Consider the following 6,000-nt stretch of genomic DNA (forward strand, 5'->3'; position numbering starts at 1 on the left):
TTTCCCCCAAGTATGTAGATGGTGCATGTTATGGCTGTAACCCATGTGTTTCTCATCTTTCTTTTAAGGTACAATGTGTATGTACTTGTACCTGGTATTTCTGTTGCTAAATTGAATGTTACTGGTGCACAGCCAACATTCTGGTGCTTTTATATTATGGAGTAGTGTTTAATATACCTGATAACATTAATAATAATTTGTCCCTTACTCTTTCATTTGGTGTGATTTAGAAAATACAGAGAATTAAATATTTTCCCTGAAAGCCTACAGTGTAGTAACTTTTGCTTTTTTCAGTCTCTGAGTATGATAATGAAAGGCTGTTGTTTCAGACCGTTTGAATTAGGAGAAGGGAAGGCAATCTCCTGGTGGTATTTCCAGCTATGACTGCATGACATTTTAAAGTAGTCTGTATTTGATCTCTAGAATGCTCCACATAGATCTTTGAGATGTAAATCTCTGCAAATCTTGTCATGTTAATGCTTGTTCTGGTTTATCTTACCTATGTTTTACCTGTCTTTATTGGTGGCTTGTGACAAGCAAAGGGTGAACAAGATGGTTGGGAAGCATTGCTAAGATGGGCCTTGTCACTGCTTCAGGGGCAGACAGGCTTAATTGGAGAGTACCTCCAGCTGCTCATGTGACCAGCCGGTCCAAGTACTGTAGCTGCAGTTTATGTTTTCCCCTGCATCACAGTATCACAGTCTGCCTGTTCTTACAGATCTTACAGATGCTTTTTTTTTTTCCACAGATGCTTCACCAGCTCACCATTTCACCATACAAGCTGCTATTAAATTTTAGACACTGTGACCTGACTTTGCAGTGTCCACTTGGTCCTATTGACCCTATGCAACAGTGGGGGATGAAGAGATCAAGAAAAGTCCCTTGAAATATCCTGTGTTTTGAACAGCTGCTTCTTAAAATGCTTAGATGAAGATATTAAATACAGAACATAACAAAAAAGATTATCAAGACATAAATGTCTGTGGTTCATTACTGAAATATGTATGTGTATACACATGCTTTTTTTAAAAAAAACTTAGTAATGAAGTTGATGTTGATAGCAGCAGTTCTAAAATAGTAACAGATGGCCAGTCTGTTACAGATAGTTATTGGTTACAATTCTGCTATTAAGTTTTGAAAACCAAATGTAAACAGGCATGAGTTGGACAGAGGGAAACCTGGTGGTGTTCAACAAGGGCAAACGTAGGATCCTACACCTGGAAGAAATAACTGCATGTATCAGTAGAGGTGCTGACCTGCTGAAGAGGAGCTCTGCAGAGAAAGACCTGGGTTTTCTGGGGGACAGCAGGTTGGCCATGAGCCAGCAGTGTGCCCTTGTGGCCAAGAAGGCCAACTGTATCCTGGGTTGCATTAAAGAGAGCATGGCCAGCAGGTCAAGGGAGGTGGTCCTCCTCTACTCTGCCCTGATGAGGCCGCATCTGGAGTACTGTGTCTGGGCTGCTCTATGTCTAATTTTGTTATCCTCTGTAATTCTCTAGCTAGTTTAACTTTGTCATCCTCAGTGGTCACACAAATAAGCCTGATCTTATGTCCTTTATTTAACCGTGCTAGAGCTGAAAAGTAGCTTTATCACAGGTGACTTTGTTTCTTCTTGTCATACGTGTATTTTTTTACCTTAAGACTAATTAAGTTAGTCCTTTTTAGTAACATGATCATAGTATTTGTTTCCTCTAAAACATCCTTGTTCCACATAAAAGTCTATCAGTACTCTTATGTACCCTTCTGACCATTTGTTTCAATGCACTCCTCTGATTTTGAATGATTTTTGCTATGCAAGACCTAGGGCAGTGTGACTCTTGGCTGTGTCTGGAGGTTCTGCATGCTAGGAGGTAGAAAAGGTCCTTAATGAAAGAGTGCTTAAACAGATAGGGACCCTATCCTATTCCCCTAAAGAGGAAAGGATAAATGTTACAAATTCTGAGCTTATCAGGAAGGTAAAGATGCTTGCCTTCACTGGGTGTCTTTTTTGTGCTACAGGTTTGTTTTGAGGGTGCTTTCAAGCTTTAATGATATTGTAAAGGGAGGAGTAGATGGAAAAACTCTTGCCTATACTCTCATTAAGCTTAAAGGCCAGTTTATGTTGCAGAGTTTGGGGCACCGAGTTCCCGGCATCTGATGGGAAGTCACTGATTAGCAGGTGACCATCAGCAAAAATCTAAACAACTGAAATGGGGACTAAAATAGCAATTTTTCTTTGTTCATTGGCATCCCCGTTCCTGAACCGTACTGGCATGAGAGTCTTCTGTTGATATTTTTTCAATAGAAAATAATGTTGATTGGTAATGCCGCTATGATCTGTGGTTCTAAAGCACCTTTACACCTGTTTGGAGCTGGCCAGATTTATGTGCCACAATGTAAAGCTTCCCTGGGCTGAGATGCTTCCAGAGAAGTAGAAATCAAACTCAGTTCTCCTTTAGCTTGTATGTGACACTGCCAAACGTTATTTTTTTTTCTCTTCTATTCAAAGAAGGCAGTTTGTAAGAGAAATGGGAGGGCTGTGCTGTTATCTGCCAGAGATGTATTTTCGTAGCTTGGTATTGACACAGTGCATTAAATACCTCGATCATTGAATGAGGACATGGAAGTAGTGTATGAAGACATGAATCCTGCTGGAATCATTTGGAAGACTGTACAAGGAATAGAAAGTGATTTGTAGAACAAATTATCCTCTCAATCATGGCTGTTTTTCCTCTTTCAAGGAAGCTAATGTTTTGTGGGGCTTTTTTTCCTCTCTAAGAGGCAGGAGAACTGGTGTGCGTGCGATGTGTTTGTCAAAGCTGAGCTCTGACCCAGAGGGGAAACGAGCATTAGAGACACCCTAGGAGACTGCAGATACCTAAGTCCCTGTCCTAGTATTCAAAGTATGGGGAGGATCCAGTTTCTTCTGTTTTTCTCTGAGACAAAGTGCTTCTCATATGCTGCAGAGCAGGGTCTTGCAGCTCTGTTTGAATTTTGACCACTGCCCCACTTCTAGTATTTCACTCTAAACACTTTCCTGGGTGTTTGTAAGCTACTACTCTACAAGTAGATTGAGTTTGGTTTCCTGAGATGCTCCTTTTTTTTTTTTTCTTTATTCCCCAACCCCCCACCCCAGAGAACAGGGCAGCTGCAGATCTGGGGATCTGGAGTTTCCTCCATGTGAGTGAAGAGGTTCTGCTGCAGGGCATTTTCATCTGAGTGTGCTTGGTGTTATATCTTACTTCTCCTCCTTTGCACTACAAGAGCGTAGGTTTGCAAACTGCTGGGCTTGCTACAAAACCTATTTTTTTCCTCCCTAAATTTGCTGAGAAGGAGTGGGCTGAGGGGAATGTCTACATGCAGTTATTCATAATTAACTTTGGGATGGGTGCCCAGAGCCCTAGGCTGGCAGATCTTCAGAAATGTAAAGAAAAAAATAACTTGTAGACTCCAGGAGCCTGAATTTGCCTCCTTCCACTTCTGAGATACTAGTTGAAGAAACTTAACTAGCTTAACTAGTTTTTCACTTATTTGGTTCTGTGCAGTTCTTGCACTGAATGATAGCTGAAAAAAAAAAAAAAAAAGTGTGTTCAGAACTCGTTTAGAGGGTAAATGGCTCTTTGTGCTGAATTAACCTGAGAGACAGGGGATGGAGAAGTAAGTGCTTTCTTGGAGTTAATTGATATGGCTATTAAATGAAGTGAAGGACTACTAGAGGATGTGCTGAGTGTGACCTAACTGGCCATGCAACTGGTTTAGCTCATCAGTGGGAAGCTGAGGAGTGGGAATTTCAAGAGAGCTGAAATTTTAAACTGAATTGGAGGAAATATTTATGGTGGGTATATTTTCTCTCCCAGTGTCTGCAGTATCTTCTGAATGCATTTTTTTATTATGAGGATGTTTCAGCTTTTTCTAACACTGCAGTGGTCATAGTTGCCACCAAGTAAAGCTTGGTGAGGAGCGAGTTGGTGCTGAAGACAGTTTGCACCAATCTGGCCTTTTCAGTGTAAGAACCAAGAGCTTTAAAAGAAATAGCTGGTCTTTTCTGTTTTCATGTTAGAGAAGTAAGTTGCCTACCCAGACAAAGATTCTCAGAAATATACTTGATTTAGCCAAATCTGCGATTTACAAAGTTTAATTAAAAAAAAAAGAAAAATCCTAATGCACATTTTTGTTGAATTGCAAACATTTTACCTTTTCCTCAACAGAAAACAAATAATGAGAATTCAGTATTCAAAGAAAAGTTTAGAATTAGCTAAGTATTCCTCCGGAAATATCAATGAAGTATCCACGTTGAAAGGGATACCCCCCTGTTTTTAGTTTCCTACTGGTGTTCCCATTTTCTGAGGGTTTTTTTATGGCATTGTGTAAATATATTTCACTTAAAGGCATACTAAAGATGTTTTTAAACTACTAAAATTGTACTGGGTAGTTTCAAAAACTCCCGTAGCCAAGCTAAATATTCTTTACTGCAGGATAAACTCATTTCTTCTTCATTCAAGTGGACGCAGTGAATATTTATCACTGTCAGCTTTGTGGTGACTTTTAGATGCTGAAAGACTGCTACTTCCACTGCATTCCATGTTTGTTTTTTTTTTCTTTTTCTAAACAACACATTCCTGTAAGCTTTTTTACAGGGTATATTTATAAGCCTTGTAGTATTTTTGCTACTTTTTGAGGCCTCTTAACAGCTATATAACTTTGTGTTGGTGGTCCAAACTGCGCATAGTTCTGAGCACAGCAGTATAGTATCTCTTGCATCTTGCAAACAATGTATTCAGCTATTTAGCCCCGAGTTTATTTTCTACAAACCCTAAATTTTGTTGTCAGCATATGCTTTTAAAATAGTATTGTGCAAAGGGAGAGGGATTGTCTTTAGCTGAGACTCGTGAGGCCTGGGTTCTTCTCTTGCCTTGTTCAGTTTGTTTCTGTCTGCTCTGAACTGAGAGCTGTTTGGCTGCAGGTGCCTTCTCAGCATGTGCCTGAGTGTCAGGGAGAACGTGTTGCCGTGGGGCTGCTGAAGTTCTGCCTTTCCAAGAAGTCAAGAGGCAGGAGTTTTCATTATTTGTCACTCCTGAGATAGCTGTTCAGTTATGCTGCAACTCTGTGATCCAGCACTGTCATGGAGAAGGATGACAGAAATCATAAAAGAGACAGTCATCCTTGGATAAAAGCAAAGGCAGACTTTCAAATGGGCTGCTGAATTAAGTGGTCTGGAACAGAAGATGTGATGTAGCACATATACTTAATTCAGCTGTTCTGTTTTCAATCATCACAGCTGGCTCGTTTTAAAAATATTAAAATCACTCATTGAAGTTTTTAGAATTAATGATTTTTCTTTAAAGAATACTTACATTTGAGAGAAATATAGTAGGTGATGTAAGCTAGATGCCTTCACTTATGTATTACTTTGCTGTAGTCAAAATGTGAAAGTGTTTCCTGTGCCTCAGCATATCTAGTTAATACATTATAACTCTTCACTTCTTTCAATTTTAGAATAAGAATTTTCTTGCAGCATTTTTAGCTTTGTTTGCGAAGACATAATGTGCTGTTGCATAAATAATGCAAATATCTTTGGCACTGAATTTCATAATAGAGATCTCATTTAGTACATGCTAATTGAAGATTTAATGCCATGTTTTTATAAGGTTTGTTGGCTATTAAATTTATGGCTCCCTTTGTCAGTTCCTAGGCTAGATAAGAACAACAACAAAAAAACAACTAAGCCCTCTTCTTCTTCCCCCTTCAATTTTGAAAGCAAAGTCTATGATTTGTGTTTTTGAATGCAGCTGTCCTCTCATTTTCTCACTTCCTTTACATTCATAAGAAGCTAAATCCATAGCACTGCTATGTGACTTCTCATTGCAATTCTTAGCAACAGAGGCCATTAATCAGGTTATGCTGGTTTTGTGTTGCAGTATCAATATCCCTGCCTTCAGCCTTTACTGTTGACACTGCACTCCAAAATACAGAAGCAGCAGTTTCTTAAATGACAAAGCAATTAACTTACAGTACATCTGT

The sequence above is a fragment of the Centrocercus urophasianus genome, unplaced genomic scaffold, assembly GCF_019232065.1.
Source record: "Centrocercus urophasianus isolate 14NV4802_14NV808 unplaced genomic scaffold, USGS_Curo_1.0 seq_14, whole genome shotgun sequence".
NCBI classification, from domain to species: domain Eukaryota; kingdom Metazoa; phylum Chordata; class Aves; order Galliformes; family Phasianidae; genus Centrocercus; species Centrocercus urophasianus.